This window comes from Pongo abelii, chromosome 19, assembly GCF_028885655.2.
Source record: "Pongo abelii isolate AG06213 chromosome 19, NHGRI_mPonAbe1-v2.0_pri, whole genome shotgun sequence".
NCBI lineage: Eukaryota > Metazoa > Chordata > Mammalia > Primates > Hominidae > Pongo > Pongo abelii.
Window position 1 is genome coordinate 46,264,099 of NC_072004.2, and position 19,548 is coordinate 46,283,646.

At 45.3% G+C, this 19,548-nt stretch overlaps 1 long non-coding RNA gene across 1 annotated transcript; it reads left to right on the forward strand.

Annotated features, from left to right (window-relative positions):
- Positions 1-6,296: 6,296 nt before the first annotated feature.
- On the forward strand, positions 6,297-16,957 carry LOC129051330 (uncharacterized). The gene is made up of 3 exons (XR_008515496.2): positions 6,297-6,725; positions 7,717-7,828; positions 16,670-16,957. It is a non-coding gene; the product is annotated as an uncharacterized LOC129051330 (long non-coding RNA).
- Positions 16,958-19,548: the final 2,591 nt, after the last annotated feature.

Here is a 19,548-nt window from a genome sequence, read left to right on the forward strand (position 1 = left end):
AAAGCCAAACTGTTTTCCAAAGTGGCTGCACATTTCACATTTTCACCAGCAATATGTGAGGGTTCTAGTTCCTCCACTTCCTCACCAACACCTACCTGTCTTGGTTTTTGTAACTACTTAATATTCTAGTGAGTGTGAAATGGTGTCACTGTGGTTTTGACAATTGCTGATCTTGCCCAGAACATTTATTACTGCAGTATTTCCCAATTTTCTACTTCAGTTATTCCCCCTGTATTTATTAATTGGAGTTATACAGTAAAAGAGAAGAGTGTCCGTCCCCCATTGACTTATTTATTTATTTGATATTTATTTATATGATGGATATTTACTTTATCCTATGGGTCATAACACATTACTCTTTTTTTTTTTGAGATGGAGTTTCACTCTGTCACCCAGGCTGGAGTGCAGTGGTGTGATCTTGGCTCACTGCAACCTCTGCCCCCCCGGGTTCAAGCGATTCTCCTGCCTCAGCCTCCTGAGTAGCTAGGACTACAGGCGTGTGCCACCACACCCAGCTAATTTTTATATTTTTAGTAGAGACGAGGTTTCACCATGTTGGTCAGGCTGGTCTCGATCTCCTGACCTCGTGATCCGCCTACCTCGGCCTCCCAAAGTGCTGGGATTACAGGCGTGAGCCACTGCGCCTGGACTTCATAACACATTACTATTGTTATTTATTTTGTTGTTCAGTTTTGCTCATCCTGTTCTTATCCCAGATTGGGCCATCAGGAGCTCCTTCAAGCTGGCCCCTGCACCCGTCAACATGTGCCCCATTATTTCTGAGCACTTCCTTACTTCTAGGCATCACAAGATGTTCCAAGCAACTTGTTTACTTCCCATCCTCATCCTGTACTTTACTTGCCCTTGTCCCAACATCAACCATTTCTCCAAGGAACTCTGGTTCCTTTGATTAGAGAATGGTTATTTAGAAACAAAGATTCTGGCATTAGGTGTAGCTCATTGCTACTAGCAGCCCCTGGACTTTAAATACAATCCAGCTGCAACTCCTAAATTGCTATCACCAGCCCTGACCTCGTTCTAGAAATCCACACTCTGCTTCTAGTTTATTTTTTCTTTTTCTTTTTTTTTTTTGAGACATAATCTTGCTTTGTCACCCAGGCTAGAGTGCAATGGCGCGATCTCGGCTCACTGTAACCTCCACCTCCCGGGTTCAAGCAATTCTCCTGTCTCAGCCTCCCAAGTAGCTGGGATTACAGACGCCCGCTACCACGTCCAGCTAATTTTTTGTATTTTTAGTAGAGATGGAATTTTGCCATGTTGGCCAGGCTAGTCTCAAACTCTTGACCTTAGGTGATCCTCCCACCTCAGCTTCCCAAAGTACTGGGATTACAGGCGTGAGACACCGCCCCTAGCCAACTGATTCTAGTTTCTTGCCTGTTGTTTCTTCATTGATGTCTGAAGCACCTTAAACAGAACCCTTCATACCCAGCAGTAACTGCCCCTTTCCCGATCATCCCCGTCCTGTTGACTCTACTTCCAATACATGTATCTGTCCACTTATCTCCATCTCCACTCCTACCACCCAGGGCCAGCCCATCACGACTTCCCACCTGGAATAAATGCAGGGTAACCTCCTAACGGCTGTAGCAGTTTCCCAGTTTCTTCTTTTCCTTCCAAAATCTGTTCTCTTTAAGCAACCATCTTGCCACCCCTACACTTAAATTCTTTCATTGTCTTCCTGTCACACTTAAATAAAACCCAGTTTCCTTGTCCTGCTTTTTTATTTGTTATTTTATTTATTTATTTGTTTATTTATTTATTTATTTATTTATTTATTGAGACGGAGTCTTGCTCTGTCGCCCAGGCTGGAGTGCAGTAGTGCGATCTCGGCTCACTGCAAGCTCCACCTCCTAGGTTCACGCCATTCTCCTGCCTCAGCCTCCCGAGTAGCTGGGACTACTGGCGCCCACCACCACACCCGGCTAATTTTTTGTATTTTTAGTAGAGACGGGGTTTCACCATGTTAGCCAGAATGGTCTCGATCTCCTGACCTCGTGATCTGCCCTCCTCGGCCTCCCAAAGTGCTGGGATTGCAGGCGTGAGCCACCACGCCTTCCCCTTGTCCTGCTTTTTAAAGCCTGACCACGCTGTTCCTTGCCTGCTTCTCTGACCTCACTGTTTCCAGACCTATTGCCTGCTTCCTTCGGAGCATTTGCACTGGCTTTTCTCTGCTTGAAACGCTCTTCCCTCTTTTTTTGAAAAGCTGCCTCATGCTTGTCACTTACATCTCAGTTTAAATGTTACCTCCTCAAAGTGGAGCCTTTCCAGATCGTGTAAAGAAACCATCTAGAAACTCAATCTGACAGTCAGGCGTGGTGGTTCACACCTGTAATCCCAGCACTTTGGGAGGCTGAGGCGGGTGGATCACTTGAGGCCAGGAGTTCAAGACCAGCCTGACCAACATGGTGAAACCCTGTCTCTACTAAAAATACAAAAATTAGCTGGGCATGGTGGCGGGTGCCTGTAATCCCAGCCACTCGGGAGGCTGAAGCAGGAGAATCACTTGAACCCAGGCGGCAGAGGTTGCAGTGAGCTGAGATCACACCACTGAACTCCAGCCTGGGCGACAAAGCAAGACTCTGTCTCAAAACAAACAAACAAAAACTCTATCTGACATCACCCAGATTGTTAGCATCTCACCACCAGCCATCCTCCCTCCCTCCCTCCCTTTCATCCTATCTGGTTGCCTCCCTTCCATCCTCCCTCCCTCCCTCTCTCATTCCCTCTCTCCCTCCCTCCCTCTCTCATTCCCTCTCCCTCCCTCCCTTACTCCCTTCCTTCCTCCCTGCTTCCCTTCCATCCTCCCTCCCTCCCTCTCTCGTTCCCTGTCTCCCTCCCTTCCTTCCTTTTCCACGTGTGCTCCTTCATTTGTTGAGGGTCTCCCTCCTGCTTCAATGTAGGCTCTATAAGAGTAGGGCTTTGGGCCGGGCGCAGTGGCTCACGCCTGTAATCCCAGCACTTTGGGAGGCTGAGGTGGGTGGATCACCTAAGGTCAAGAGTTCGAGACCAGCCTGACCAACATGGAGAAACCCCGTCTCTAATAAAAATACAAAATTAGCCAGGTGTGGTGATGCATGCCTGTAATCCCAGCTACTCGGGAGGCTGAGGCAGAATTGCTTGAACCTGGAGGCGGAGGTTGTGGTGAGCCCAGATCGTGCCATTGCGCTCTGGCCTGGGCAGTAAGAGCAAAACTCCGTCTCAAAAAATAAAAAATAAAAATAAAAAAAAGAGTAGGTCTTTGACTGTCTTAATCACCACTTTATATTCAGGGCCTAGAACAATACTTGGTACATAGTCGATGCTCAGTAAATATGTTTTGAATCAATGAGTAAATGGACAAATAAATGAACTTTAAGCCATTTGCCTTAAAACTCTATGAAAGTCAGTGCAGCTTATTGGACTGAGTGAGGAAATAAAGCTAAAGGACAACCAAAATATTTCCTGCAGAGCTGGCTCCAACAACTGAGCTGTGGGGAAGGGCGTCCACAAAATCAATGACAGAATGTCAGGGACTTGCACAATTCAGAGCCAGGGGTCACAGGCCCCAGACTTGGGGTCTGAGCCTTTCTTCAAGTCGTCTGGTCAACTAGGCCTCTTGGCCGGGGCTCAGTGATCTCTCTGCTACTGCTACACTTAGTTTATCGCAAGGGATTCTGTTCTGCTTGGTCATTCTTTCCTTCAGAAACATGTAGTTGGAGCCTCCTTTGTATAAAGTGCTGGGCTGTATGTGGTGAGAAATAGAGATGAAATAGTTATGGGGGAGGTGCCTGATTCAAAGATCTTCCAATACAATAGGGAGAGGTAATATGTTAATAAGTATCTACTATAGGTAGAAAAATAAGAACTATAAGAGATAAAATCAAGTGCAGGCCGGGCGCGATGGCTCACGCCTGTAATCCCAGCACCTTTGGAGGCCGAGGCAGGTGGATCACCTGAGGTCTGGAGTTCAAGACCAGCCTGGCCAACATGGTGAAACCCCATCTCTACAAAAATACAAAAATTAGCCGGGCATGATGGCAGATGCCTGTAATCCCAGCTACTTGGGAGGCTGAGGCAGGAGAATTGCTTGAACCTGGGAGGTGGAGATTGCAGTGAGTTGAGATCACGCCATTGCTCTACAGCCTGGGCGAAAGAGCAAGACTCCATCTCAAAAAAAAAAAAAAAAAAAAATCAAGTGCTATGGGAATTCGAGCAGAGGGGAGATTTTCTCCTGTTGAGGAGCTCCCAGAAAGCTTTTATGGAGGAGGTGGTGTTCACCTTGCCCCATAACAATTCATACATAAAGAATATTTAGTTAGTTTCATTTGGCCTGAAAGAATTCAAGTGCCTGTGTGCCTCAAGCTTCTGGGGCTGGAGATCAGTAATCACTTCACTGGATAAATTTCCTCCAGTTTGGTATGTAAAAATTGAGACACATACTTTCTATAAAAACTGTCAAAGTACAGCTGAATTTGAAAAAATATGCTGTGTAATAATATGCTTGGAACAGAATAGGTGTTCATTTCAAGCAGCATGAACGCTGTGCTCACCTGTTATGTGTAAGTGGCAGCTGAAACATGTACCAGCTTATAACTCTGCCACCAGCCAGGTGCAGCTGTAGCATCTTACATTGTCATCAGGATTCTTCCACATTTTAGGATCCACATTTTGGGAGTGAGAGTTACTGTTTGCCAAAAATGACCTCCCAAGCCCGAATGAAGAGGCCCTACCAGCGCAGCAGTTAGCGAGAAAGAATTGGGAGATGCCTGTCACCCGCAGAGAGAGCCTTCCTTATGTGGTCAGGACCATGGAAAGCCCAAAGCCGAGGGACCTGGGAAGTCAGCCAAGGACGCTTGCCTGGGTGTCTCCTGGCTGGTTTCTCTGTGCTGTGGAGCCACCTATGTTTAGAACCTCTTGCCGCGCTCCCTCCGCTGAGCTTATATTTATGCTAGATCAAATGTTTAAACTGCTTTTCTCTTTATGGATCACAAATTTAAAACAGAAAATGTGGGTTCCGGAGGGTGTGAGAGACAGGGACAACCATATGTATTGCTTCAGTAGATGCTTCAGAGAAAGAAGACACTTAGTTCTCTAGTTGCTCACCCAACCCAATACGGTTTCTGCCCCTTAAGCTACTTTCCTATAAAGATTAGCTTTCAGCTGCTACCACCAAGAAACAGTTCAAGTGCTGCTTATGTTGTATTTTAACTAAAGATCTCAAGAACAAAAAAGAAATCCCTAGATGCCGACATTCCAAGTAAACTTAGGTCAGGGGTGGAGGCGGGGAATTGACAGATAAAGATTTCGGTGAGCAGGCAGTTCTCACCTTAGGTGAGTTCACAGTGTGCAGGGGTGCTTGGTGGGATGGTATCCATTTCTTTCATCTTTGAGATATTTAAGGGGTCTTACAATAAGGGGATACCCAATCTGCCTATCTTGACACATTGAACATGAGTTCTTAAATTCTCAGCTAATGGGTTGGATTCCCATTCATTTTATAGGCAGGATGGCTCTATTTGGATGACCCTTCTCAAAAAGTAAAAACAACAAAGGCAAATAAATCCTTCCGAGAGAGAGTACGAGGCTATGGCAGACAAGGTAAAATGCCTGTCACAGGAGATAAATTATTTTTCTCATTAATGAGTCATCTGTCCTTTGATTTCTCAAAGTCCTAGAGAAACAGGAGCTCAGCTGACAATGACCTGAGGGGACCCCTACAGTGCTTCAAGCAGTGGATGGAGGAGGAGATGCCTTCCTGGTTAAGACATTATCCCTGAGCCCTTGTAGAGGACAGTCCAGCATAGGAAATTCTGGAACTACTAGATGAAAATGTGTGCCAGCATGCTTCTACTTTCAGGGTACAGTCTGAGGCCCTAGGGAGGAGGAGTTCCTCAAGTGCTTTGACCTCTTGCCAGGACAAAGACGGAGAAGTATTTAGAAGCATCTGAATTTGTTAGCTCTTCAGTTTTCCTCCTCCACTCCACCCTGCACACAGAGCCTCAGAAGGACAGACCAGCTTCACCCCCTTACCAGCAATTACTGAAGAATCACCCCCCACCAACCTGAGGATCACTGATCTCCCTCCTATATGGGAACCCTGACCCTTGGAGAAAAACTGCTGACCTACAAACTCCCCACATTCACCTAGAATGCAGCCAGAGCAGAGTTTTGAGTGAGATAATCAGTCCTTTAGGGGGATCTGTTTTTCCAGCTTTCATTTTTCTCCCCTTGTTTCCTTTATCTCTAGAATTCTAAGAGCTGCACTGTTCATTGTTTCTACCCATCATTATTAAGGGAGAGATATGGAAACATTCCCATGGTAACAGTTTCATCTCAAAATATCTGAATGCTATTAGCTGCCTTTCCACTCCAGGGAAAAGATGAGATTTTTTTTAAAAAAAGAAATCTTTATTCTCAGAGTATAGTTGACAGGTCCTCTCCACACTGCAGGGAGGCCTGCCCAGATCAGCGGAGATGGGAAAGGGCTCAGAAAGCCAAATTTGTTTCTTAGCTGATTTCACTTCCTGAACATTTCAAAAACTTATTGTTACATGGTTCTGACACCAACCCAGAGAATTGCTGGTGGAAGTACTGATGAATACACCAACATCTCTGAGGGAAGTCATCAACTGGGAGCATATGAGATGGGCCAGCACAGACTTGGCTCAAAGACCCACAGACCACACTGTGTTACTGGAGAGCAACAGGTTTGAACAAACTCAGAGGTATGTGCTGGTTGCCATCAGAAAGCTGGGGAAAGAAAATGGGATAGGAAGCATTGTACTTCATATTCATGACACACTTTATGGCTGGCCAAGGGCTTTTTCTATTGAAATGGGATGATGGAGGAGATAGGACACATTTATCTTAAACATGCATCTTAATTATCTATTGCTGGCGGGGTGTGGTGGCTCACACCTGGAATCCCAGCACTTTGGGAGGCCAAGGCGGGTGGATCACTTGAGCCCAGGAGTTCGAGACCAGCCTAAGCAACATGGTCTCTATCCATCTCTATAAAAAGTTAAAAAATTAGCCGGGTATGGGACTGCACGCCTGTAGCCCCAGCTACTCAGGGGGCTGAGGTGAGAGGATCTCATGAGCCGAGGAAGCAGAGGTTGCAGTGAGTTGAGATTGTGCCACTGCTCTCTAGCCTGAGTGACACAGCAAGACCCTATCTCAAAAAAAATATATTTTATATATATAATATATATATATATATATATAGCTGCGTAACAAATTATTCCAAAACTTAGCAGCTTAAAATAAACATGTTATCTCACAGTTTCTGTGGGTCAGGAATTTGGGAGCAATTTAGCTGGGTGATTCTGGCTCCAGGTCACTAATTAGATTGTATTCAGACTGTCAACCAGGGCTGCAGTCACCTGAAGGCTTGACTGGGGCTGGGAGATCCCTTTCCAAGACAGCACATTAGCCATTGGCAGGAGGCCTCAGCTCCTCACCACATGGGCCTCTCTTCACAGGGCTGCTTTAATGACATGGCAGTTGGCTGACCCCGGAGCAAGTGACCCAAGAGATAGAAAACAGGAGGAAGCTGCACTGTCTTGTTTGACCTAGTCTCAGAGGGCACACATCATTGCTTCTGCCATATTATGTTCTATAGAAGCATGTCACTAAGTCCAGCACACATGTTTGGGGAGGGGAATCGAGCCACCTCTTAAAAGGAGAAATTTCAAGGATTCTGTGAACATGTTTTAGGACTATGATGTCATGGCAGTTATGAAAACGAATGTGTCAGTGCTGTATGTACTGATATGAAGCAATCTCCAAGATGTATCTTCAGTGACAACAGCATGATGCAGAACGCTAGGTAAGTCTGGATACTATTTGCGGTTTTAAAAAGGGAGGAGGGAGCCAGGCGCGGTGGCTCATGCCTGTAATCCCAGCACTCTGGGAGGCTGAGGCGGGCGGATCACAAGGTCAGGAGATTGAGACCATCCTGACTCACACGGTGAAACCCCGTCTCTACTAAAGAAACACAAAAAATTAGCCGGATGTGGTGGTGGGCACCTGTAGTCCCAGCTACTTGGGAGGCTGAGGCAGGAGAATGGCCTGAACCCGGGAGGTGGAGCTTGCAGTGAGCCGAGATCGCAAAACTGCACTCCGGCCTGGGCGACAGAGAGAGACTCTGTCTCAAAAATAAATAAATTAATTAATTAATAAAAAAGGGAGGAGGGATAAATATGCAATTATGCGTAGACTACCTCTCAGAGGATATACAATAAACTGGCCTCAAGAAGGAGGGCTGGGGACAGGTGGGAGAGAGATTTGCTTTCTGTACCTTTTGGATTTTATTTGAGCAAGTATTACTCTTTGATAATAAAACTTAATTTCGAAAATAGATTAAAATAACATAGAAATAAATAACATTGTTGAAAGAACTCAGAATGACCAGTTTGAGGTGGAATTTTTTTTTTTTTTTTTGAGATGGGGTTTCACTCTTGCCCAGCCGGGAGTACAGTGACACGATCATAGTTCACTGCAGCCTTGCCCTCTCGGGCTCAAGCACTCCTCCCACCTCAGCCTCCCGAGAAGCTGGGACTACAGGCACATGCCACCACACCTGACGAATTTTAAAAAATTTTCAGAAGAGGTGAGGTCTTGCTAGATTACCCAGGCTCAAATTCCTGAGCTAAAGCAGTCCTCCTGCCTCAGCCTCCCAAAGTGCTGGGATTACAGGCATAAGCCACTGTGCGCCTGACTGGAATTCACTTTTTAAAGCTATTGGGGCCATCAGTGAGCTATGATTGTGCCTGGGTGACAGAGCAAGACCCTGTCTTGAGGAAAAGAAAAGAATAAAACTATCAGGGTAGATGATTTTAGGGGATTGGTTTGCTTGCTTTCTTGCTTGTTTTCCTGGAAGCAAGTGTACTTTCTTGGCAAGCACGTTTTGAGACAGGAGGCTATAAGCAAGATGTTGAAGGAAAACAGACCAAGCTCTCTGAAGGAGAGCACTTGGAAGAGAATCTTGTCCAGTTCTCATCCCGTGCACGCCCACCTATCTGGGCTTGCACATATCTGCTATATTTTCCCTTCTGTGACTACAGAGAAACTGTCCACAGGCAGCTCCTTCACTTACGCATTCGAGTCTGGCCTCTGTCGTCTGCATCCTCCAACAATTCCCCCTGCCTTTCTTGGATCTTTGATTTGTTTTCCTCTGGATTTATTAACAAACAAACAAACAAACATTACTTCTCCCATCTGAAAAAAAAAATCTCTTCGTCCGCATTTCTCTGTTCCCTTTATAGCTTGCTTGAAAGAGTTTCCTCAGTGTCTCCTATTATGTCTCTTTTCAGAACCTGAGATATAGCTCACACTCCATCAAATTCACCTTTTTAGCATGTACAATTCGGTGGCTTTTAGTATAGTCACAAACTTGTGCAACCATCACCACTGTTTCATTTCATCACTCCCGAAAGAAACTCTGTACCCATTAGCAGTCACTCCCCAATCCTCCTTTCTCTGAACCCCTGGTAATCACTAATCTACTTTCTGTCTCTACGGATTTGCCTCTTCTAAATATTTTATATAAATGGAATCATACAATATGTGGGTCTTTGTGACTAGCTCCTTTCAGATTTCATGACGTTTTCAAGGTTCATCCGTATGAACCTTGTATCAGCATGTATCAGCATTCCATTCCTTTTCATGGATGAGTAATGTTTCATTGTATGGAAATATCACATTATGTTTATCGTTCATCAATTTATGGATATTTCGGCCGGACACGGTGGATCATGCCTGTAATCCCAGCACTTTGGGAGGCCAAGGCAGGCGGATCACTTGGGGCTGGAGTTTGAGACCAGCCTGGCCAACATGGCAAAACCCTGTCTCTACTAAAAATACAAAATTAGCCAGGTGTGGTGGTGCATGCCTGTGATTCTAGCTATTGGGGAAGCTGAGGCATGAGAATCACTTGAACCCAGGAGGTGGAGGTTGCAGTGAGCCAAGATCACCTGGGCAACAGAACAAGACTCTGTCTCAAAAAAAAAATTATGGATATTTTGGGTTGTTTCCACCTTTTCATTATTATCAATAATGCTGCTACAAACATTCATATACAAGTTTTTGTATGGGCATATGTTTTCAATTTTCTTTTCTTTTTTTATAACAGGGTTTCACTCTGTTGCCCAGGCTGCAGTACAGTGGCATGATCTCGGCTCACTGCAACCTCTGCCTCCCAGGCTCATGCGATCCTCCCAGTTCTGCCTCCCCAGTAACTGGGACCACAGCCACAGGCCACCACACCCAGCTTTTTTATTCTTTCTTTTTTTTTTTTTTTGGAGTTTTGCTCTTGTTACCCAGGCTGAAGTGCAATGGTGCAATCTCAGCTCATCGCAACCTCCACTTCCCGGGTTCAAGTGATTCTCCTGCCTCAGCCTCCCGAGTAGCTGGGATTACAGGCATGTGCCACCATGCCTGACTAATTATTTTTGTATTTTTAGTAGAGACAGGGTTTCTTCATGTTGGTCATGCTGGTCTCGAACTCCCGACCTCAGGTGATCGGCCCGCCTCAGCCTCCCAAAGTGCTGGGATTACAGGTGTGAGCCCCTGTGCCCGGCTAGTCTTTCTTTCTTTTTCTTTTTTTCTTTTTTCTTTTTTTTTTTGGTGGAAACACAGTCTTGCCATGTTGCCCAGGCTGGTCTCCAATTCCTGGGCTCAAGTGATCCTCCCTCCTTGGTCTCCCAAAGTGCTGGGATTAGGCATGAGCCACCACACCAGGCCTAGGATTTTCTATACATAAGATCATATCATCTGCAATTAGAGGTAGTTTTATTCCTTCCTTTCCAAAGTATATGTCTTTTATTTATTTTTCTTTCTTAATTGCCCGGCCTAGACCCCCTAGTACAATGTTAAGTACAAATGACAAGAGCAGACATCCTTGTTTTGTTCTTGATCTTAGGGGGGAAAACATTCAGTCTTTTCAGTAGTAAGTTACGGGTTAGCTGTGGGTTTCCTCTTTTTTTTTTTTTTTTTTTTTTTGAGACAGGGCCTTGCTCTGTCATCCAGCCTGGAGTGCAGTGGCGTGATCTTCGTTCACTGCAACCTCCTCCTCCCGGGCTCAAGCAAGCCTCCCAGCCCCCAAGTGTCTGGGATCACAGGCACACACCACCACGCCCAGCTAATTCTGTTTTGTTTTGTTTTTTTTCGGAGATGAAGTCTTGCTGTGTCGCCTAGGCTAGAGTACAGTGGTGCAATCTCAGCTCACTGCAACCTCCGCCTCCAGGGTTCAAGCAATTCTCTTATCTCAGCCTCCCAAATAGCTGGGATTATAGGCACGTGCCACCACGCCCAGCTAATTTTTGTATTTTTAGTAGAGACGGGGTTTTGCTATGATGGCCAGGCTGGTCTTGAACTCCTGACCTCAAGCGATCTGCCCACCTTGGCCTCCCAAAGTGCTGGGATTATAGGGGTGAGCCACCGCACCCAGCCTCTGGCTAATATTTGTATTTTTTAGTAGAGACAGGGTTTTGCCATGTTGCCCAAGCTGAGCTGTGGGTCTTTCATAGATGTCTTTTATCAGATTAAACCAATTCTCTTCCTAGTTTGTTGAGTGTTTTTATAATGAAGCAACATTGGATTTTATCAAGTGCTTTTTTTTGTTTACTGAAATGATCATTTGTTTTTTGTCCTTTATTCCATTCATACAGTCTGTGTATTACATTGATTTTTGTATGATGAACCAATCTTGCATTTCTGGGAAAATCCCGTTTGGTCATGGTATATACTCCTTTTTATATATTGTTGGATTCAGTTTGCTAGTATTTTGTTGAGGACGTTTGCATCTATAGCATAAGGTGTATCATTGTGTAGTTTTCTTGTGATGTCTCTGTCTAGTTTTGTTATCCAAGTAACACTTTTCTTTTCTTTTTTTTTTTCTGAGATGGAGTCTCACTCTGTCTCCCAGGCTGGAGTGCAGTGGCGTGATCTCAGCTCACTGCAAGCTCCACCTCCCGGGTTCACGCCATTCTCCTGCCTCAGCCTCCGGAGTAGCTGGGACTACAGGCACCTGCCACCACGCCCGGCTAATTTTTTGTATTTTTAGTAGAGACAGGGTTTCACTGTGTTAGCCAGGATGGTCTCGATCTCCTGACCTCGTGATCCACCCGCCTCGGCCTCCCAAGATGCTGGGATTACAGGCGTGAGCCACTGCGCCCGGCCCCAAGTAACACTTTTCATGGTAATACCGGCCTCACAGAATGAGTTGGGAAGTGTTCTCTCCTTTTCTATTTTTTGGAAGAATTTTTGAAGAGATTGATGTTCCTATTCTGTCTTGAGCCACTCCTCCCAGCTTGTTACCTCCCCTACCATACAGAAACTGCTCTTGTAAAGGTCTCCAATGTCCTCCACATTGCCAAATTCAACAATCAGTTCTCAGCCATCGTCTTACCACTCAGCAAGAGCATCTGATCTCAGCCATCACCTTACCCTCAACAACAGCATCTGATCTCAGCCATCGTCTTACCCTCAGCAGCAGCATCTGATCTCAGCCATCGTCTTACCCTCAGCAACAGCATCTGACACATTTCCTTTCTCCTCAGAACACTGTCTGCTTCTGGCCTCCACAATCTCCTGGTTTTCTTTCTGCCTCACTGGCCACTATTTTCCGGGCTTCTTTGCTGGATTGTCTTCCTCTATCAGATATCTTCATGGTGAAGAGACACAGGGCTGAGTCCTTGACACCTTTTTTCTGTCTTTTCTCAGATTTTTGGTAATTTTATTTCTCTCCTAAATTTAAACACCAACTATATGCTGAAGTCTCCCAAATTTAGAGCCCAAATATGGTCTCTCTCTTTATCTTTGGATTTATATATCCTCTGCCTATTAGACATCTTACCTTGGATGCTGAATGTATATCTCAAACTTAACATGTCCAAAATTAAACTTTTGATCTATTCCACCAAAATCTGCTGTGCTCACCATCTTCCCCATCATTATTAACCACAACTTTAGCTTTTCAGTTGATCAGTCCAAAAATATCCGAGTCATCCTTATTGGATACTTTCTTTCTCTCACTCCCTACATCATTCTATTAGCAAATCCTGTTGGGCCTACCTTCAAGATAATCAGAGTGGCCACCTCTCACCACCGTCATGATCCAGTTATCTCCCTAGTCTTTCTCTAGCTGGGATTGATGGACTAGGCTTCTAACTGGTCTCCCTCCTTCCCCCTTTGCCCACCTTCAGGCTGCTCCTGGGACAGCAACCACCTCAGAGTTCCTGTCATAAATAAATGTTGAATTTTGTCAGATGATTTTCTGCATCTATTGAGATTATCATATGGTTTTCCTTCTTCAGTCTGTTAATATGGTAAATAACATAGTTTTTGGTTTTGTTTTGTTTTAGATGGGATCCCTGCCTCCCAGGCTGGAGCGCAGCGGTGCAATCATGGCTCACTGCAGCCTTGATCTCGGCTCACTGCAGCCTCGATCACCCAGGCTAAAGCAATCCTCCCACCTCAATCTCCCAAGTAACTGGTACTATGGGCGTGTGCCACAACACCTAGCTGACATTTTAGAAACAAAATCTCATTATAAGATCTCATAATGTTGCCCAGGCTGGTCTCAAATTCCTGAGCTCAAGCAATCTCCCTGCCTCAGCCTCCCAAAGTGCTGGGATTACAGGCATGAACCACCACACCCAGCCAGCATCGATTTGCAAATGTTAAACCAACTTGCTCTGCTGAGATTAACCCCATTTGGTCACGATGTATTATCCTATTGATATATGTTAGAGTTGACTTGCCAACATTTTAAGAATATCTGAACCTATGTTCATGAGGGATATTGGTCTGAAGTTTTCTTTTCTTAAAATGTCTCAAGTGTTTGTTGAGTGTATAAATGAGAGCCTGTCGGTCCAAGGGGGTGGGTGGGAGAGTGTAATAAGAAGGAAAAAATAGACTGGGTGCGGTGGCTCACGCCTGTAATCCTAGCACTTTTGGAGGCTGAGGCGAGCGGATCACCTGAGGTCAGGAGTTCGAGACCAGCCTGACTGACATGGAGAAACTCCCGTCTCTATTAAAAATACAAAATTAGCCAGGTGTGGTGGTGCATGTCTGTAATCCCAGCTACTCGGGAGGCTGAGGCAGGAGAATTGCTTGAACCTGGGAGGCGGAGATTTCGATGAGCCTAGATCGCACCATTGCACTCCAGCCTAGGCAATAAGAGTGAAACTTCATCTCAACAAAAAAAAAAAAAAAAAAAAAAAAGAAGAAGGAAAAAATTAGCAAATTTATAGAGCTGTTTCCAAAGCCCTTTTCACGTATCATTTGTTTGTCATAACCAAGAGGTGTAGATATTACTATCATGCCCATTATAAGATAACTAAGACTAAAGGAGTTTAAGGAACCTGTCCCAGACCTAGCTAAGCAGAAGGACTGGGACTTGAACCCATGCCCTCTGTTTGCAGATGCCATGTTCGAGGTTAGTACCCAGTGAGTGAAGACCTTTAGGGACAGGCAGAAGGGCTCCTTTCAGCTTTGATTATGCTTGTGACCATTTCCCAAGGGAAGGAGCAGAGCTTCTGCCATGAACATGATACAAGTAATTCCATGTTTCTTACTTACAGCATCTTAAGAAAACTCCAGCATGGCAGAATGAGCGCTCCACCTGCAGATGCCCAGGAGAGCCTGAGGCTTATTTTTAGCCAGAATAGGAAAATGCCAAATATCTTCTAGGAGAGTTGGCAGCTGGCGGGCTGCTGATACAGCTGTGTTTATATAAGCTGGTGCAGAGGGAAGAATGATGGTTGCAAAGGAGGCAGGAGGTGTTAATCCACCTATACACTTGCTGAGGTTTTCTTGGGAAGTTCTGGTCAGGAGTTACTGCTCAGGAGAGAGGGTCATGCAGACAGTCTGGAGATTGCCAGGAGCATAGGTGCGACTGGCTTCCTTGAGTCAGAGCATTTGTCAAAGCCGCCCTTAAATGATCTGTCCACTGGTTCTTGGCCTCTTCCCACCCTATTATCCAGGGGTAAATAAAAGAACAGAAGCTCTTTCAAATGGTGCCGTTTTATTTATTTTTTTGAGACAGGGTCTCTGTCGCCCAAGCTGGAGTTCAGTGGCACCATCACGGCTCACTGCAGCCTTCATCTCCTGGGCTCAAGCAATCTTCCTGCCTCAGCCTCCTGAGTAGCTGGGACTAGAGGCCCATGCCCACCACCCCCCCAGCTTTTTAAATTTTTTTGTAGAGGTGAGGTCTCCTTGTATTGCCCAAGCTGGTCTCGAACATCCTAAGCTCAGGCGCTCCTCCCACCTCTGCCTCTCAAAGTCCTGGGATTATGGGCATGAGCCACTGCACCTGACCCTCAAGTTTTAAAGCATAGAGGTTCACCCGATTCTGACCATACTTCTCAGATGTGCTTGATGAAAGCAATCTATAACTCCCCATCCTACAGACGCTGTCAAATAGTTTTCTCACAGAGGCAGCAAAATAAGGCTTTTAAAGGTGTTACCTATGGGCTCTCAAAGAGAATTAAAGTAAAACTTACCTTAGTAAGGATTTTTTAAAAGATTTTTTTAAATATTCAAATAAAAACAAAAGTAGAGTAAATAGTATAATGATCTGTCATGTACATGTACCCACCACCGAACTTCAACACTTAACAACATGGTCAATCTGTTTCATTGTTCCCCCACCCATTTTGGAATTATGCTGAGCAAATCCCAGATAGCCCATTATTTCATCTGAAAATACTTCAGTGTGTACCTCTAAAATGTAAATAATCTTAAAACAAAACAAAACAAAACCACAATACCATCTTCACACTTTAAATATGAACTATTGGCCAAGCATGTTGGCTCATGCCTGTAATCCCGGCACTTTGGGAGGTGAAGGTGGGCAGATCGCTTAAGCTCAGGAGTTCAAGCTCAGGAGTTGCCTGGGCAACATGGTAAGACCCCATGTCAATAAATACAAAAATTAGCCGGGCGTGGTGGTGCAGGCCTATAGTGCCAGATACCCAGAAGGCTGAGGTAGGAGGATTGATTGAGCCTGAGATGTCGAGGCTGCAGTGAGACCTGATGGCACCATTGCACTCCAACCTTGGCGACAGAACAAGACCCTGTCTCAAAAAAACCACAATTCCTTAAGATCAAATATACAGTGTTTGGATCGCCCCAACTCTTTAACAAGTTTTTTTTTTTCCACTTGGTTTTTTTAACTCAGGATCAAATATATATATATATATACACACACATAAATATATAAATATATATAAATATATGAATATATAAATATATATAAATGTGTATATATATATATATATAGCTGACAGAACCAGGTGATTTGTCGTGTAGTTTTCTATGGTACGGATTTTCCTGATCATATCCCTGTGGTGTCATTCAACATACTCTTCTAAATATATTTATTCATTAATGACCAATGTATTTCCTGTGAATTGGATCTAGAGATTTGAACAGATTCAGGTTCAATTCTGTAGCAAAAATACTTAGGGGGTGCTGTATACTTCCATCAGAGCCAGCAAACATCTGGTTTCTTTCTGTGATGCTAGCCTATAATCATCGCCTAGACCCATAAATTGACTGACAATTAATTTTAAGGAGCAAATGTGGCTGCAATGGCTTTCTGAGTAATACGTGCAGAAAAACACGTCCTGTAAAGTGTATTGTTTGTTTGTTTTTTGTTTTCTAGGCATGAAAACAGCCCTGGAAGTCTGCCCTGGCGCCTGCACTGAGACTAATCCAGGTCATTTTAGGGAAACTGCCCAGCTCTGGCACCTCACTGTGTCTCAGTCAGCTCTGTGGGGTGCTATGGCCTCATTTTCCCACTAGATGACACTGTGGCTCCAGGACTTCATGTGGCTCCCAGCCAGTCTTGCTACTCCAGCACCTCTAAGGAGGCAAAGCCTTTAGTGTGCATTTATTAGGCACCAACTGGGTACTTTCTGTATCAAGGAGAGAAATAAAAGAGGTCAAACACAAGGTCCTGTGGCATTGTTTCCTGATGTAGTTCCTTTCTTTCTTTTTTTTTGAAATGGAGTATCGCTCTTGTCGCCCAGGCAGGAGTGCAGTGGCGCCATCTCAGCTCACAGCAACATCTGCCTCCTGGGTTCAAGCGATTCTCGTTACTCAGCCTCCCAAGTGGCTGGGATTACAGGAGCCCGCGACCACACCCGGCTGATATTAGTATTTTTAGTAGAGACGGAGTTTCCGCATGTTGGCCAGGCTGGTCTCGAACTCCTTACCTCAGGTGATCCACCCGCCTCGGCCTCTCAAAGTGCTGGGATTACAGGCGTGATCCACCGAGTCCAGTCGTGTTTCCTGATGTAGTTTCTTTGCATTATTTTATTTTATGTATTTGTTTATTTTTTGAGACAAGGTCTTACTGTGTTACCCAGGCTGGAGTGCCGTGGTGCAAACACAGCTCACTACAGCCTTGAACTCCTGGGCTCAGACAATCCTCCCATCTCCACCTTCCGAGTAGCTGGGACTACAGGTGCCTGCCACTGTGCCCAGCTAATTTTTAAATTTTTTATTTGTCAGGATGGAGTATCACTATGTTGCCCAGGCTGGTCTCAAACTCCTGGGCTCAAATGATCCTCCCACCTCAGCCTCCCAAAGTGCTGGGATTACAGGCATGTATTTCCCTTTAGAAAACAACAGAGGTGCTTCTCCATCGCTGGAAACCATTTTAGCCCCTGCTATAGGATGGCTGCCTTCTGCAAATTTGGTTACCTAGTTGATTTTTTTTTTTTTTTGAGACAGGGTCTCACTCTGTCGCCCAAACTGGAGTGCAGTGGTGCAGTCTTGGCTCATTGCAACCTGTGCCTCCCAGGCTCAAGTGATTCTCCTGCCTCAGCCTCCCGAGTAGCTGGGACTACAGGCACTCACCACTACGCCTGGCTAACTTTTGTATTTTTAGTAGAGACGGGGCTTCAGCATGTTGGCCAGGCTGGTCTCAAACTCCTGACCTCAAATGATCCACGCGCCTTGGCCTCCCAAAGTGCTGAGATTACAGGCATGAGCCACCGCACCCGGCCGTTGGATGTTTTTTTTTAACTGCAATATTTGGGCTTTGGGGAGTGTGAATATATCCAAGAAAGATGCCAAAGTGTATTCATCTCGGAAATAATTTATTCATTTATTCAACTCCATGTATTGAGTATCCTGGGCGGGGAAGGAATGGGGAACGGATGCTTACTGAGAGCTACTCTGTGCCAAGTACTGTCCCATCCTTTTTACCTACATCCTCACAAGATGGGTAATATTAGCCTCATTTAAATCCAAGGAAACTGAGGCTCATTGAGGTTAACCAGCCTGCTGAAAGTTATCCTGCGAGATGCAAATGGAAGTCTAAATGGATAAATATGTACGTTTTCCACCAAATCCCTCAATGCCACACTGACAAGCATGGTACTAGGATGTAGAGAAAGTAAGATGATTACAGAGACATCCTTTCCTTAAGGAGGTCATGATATAACACAGAAGTTACAATAAAGGGACAATTATAGAACTTCTAATAGGGGGGGCACCCTTTCAATAAGTAGCTTACCACGCACAGCCTCCCTCTGCTGCTATGACACTGTGCTTATGCAGAGGCAGGCGCTGACCACCAAGAATAGGGCCTCTGCTTGTAGTGATGCCTTTGTGTTGACTATCCACTCACCCTCACCCCATCACCCCCATGACCAAGGTTTCTGGGGGCATCAGCATGATTCAGGCTATAACCATCAATCTGCCTGGAGAATGTAGCAAAGCCAAGACAGACATCTTCCCTACTCCTCAAAATCTCTAGTTTAGGCTGAGCGCAGTGGCTCATGCCTGGAATCCCAGCTTTGGGAGGCTGAAGCAGGTGGATCATTTGAGACCAGGAGTTCAAGATCAGCCTGGCCAACATGGTAAATCCCCATCTCTACTAAAAATACAAAAAAATTAGCCAGATGTGGTAGCGGGCTCCTGTAGTTCCAGCTACTTCAGAGGTTGAGGCAGGAGAATTGCTTGAACCTGGGAGGTGGAGGTTGCAGGGAGCTGAGATTGCGCCACTGCACTCCAGCCTTGGTGACAGAGCGAGAGTCTGTCTCAAAAAAAAAAAAAAGTCTCTAGTTTAATGGAGGAAAACAAACACAGACATATGCAATATCAGGACAAAGCAATGAGTTCTTGAAAATTCTGTGATAATGCAGCAAACAATTTTAAATGCTCTTCCCAGGCTGGAGTGCAGCGGCGCGATCTCAGCTCACTGCAAGCTCCGCCTCCCGGGTTCACGCCATTCTCCTGCCTCAGCCTCCCAAGTAGCTGAGACTACAGGCGCCTGCCACCACGCCCGGCTAATTTTTTTTTGTATTTTTAGTGGAGATGGGGTTTCACCGTGTTAGCCAGGATGGTCTCGATCTCCTGACCTCGTGATCTGCCCGCCTCTGCCTCCCAAAGTGCTGGGATTACAGGCGTGAGCCACTGCGCCCAGCCGGGCTATTCATATTTTCAAGCCCACTTAGCCTGTCCCAGCCTTGTCCCTACTGCCTCATAGTTCAGCACTGGCAGCACAACTGAATTCACATTGTCAGAGCCCAA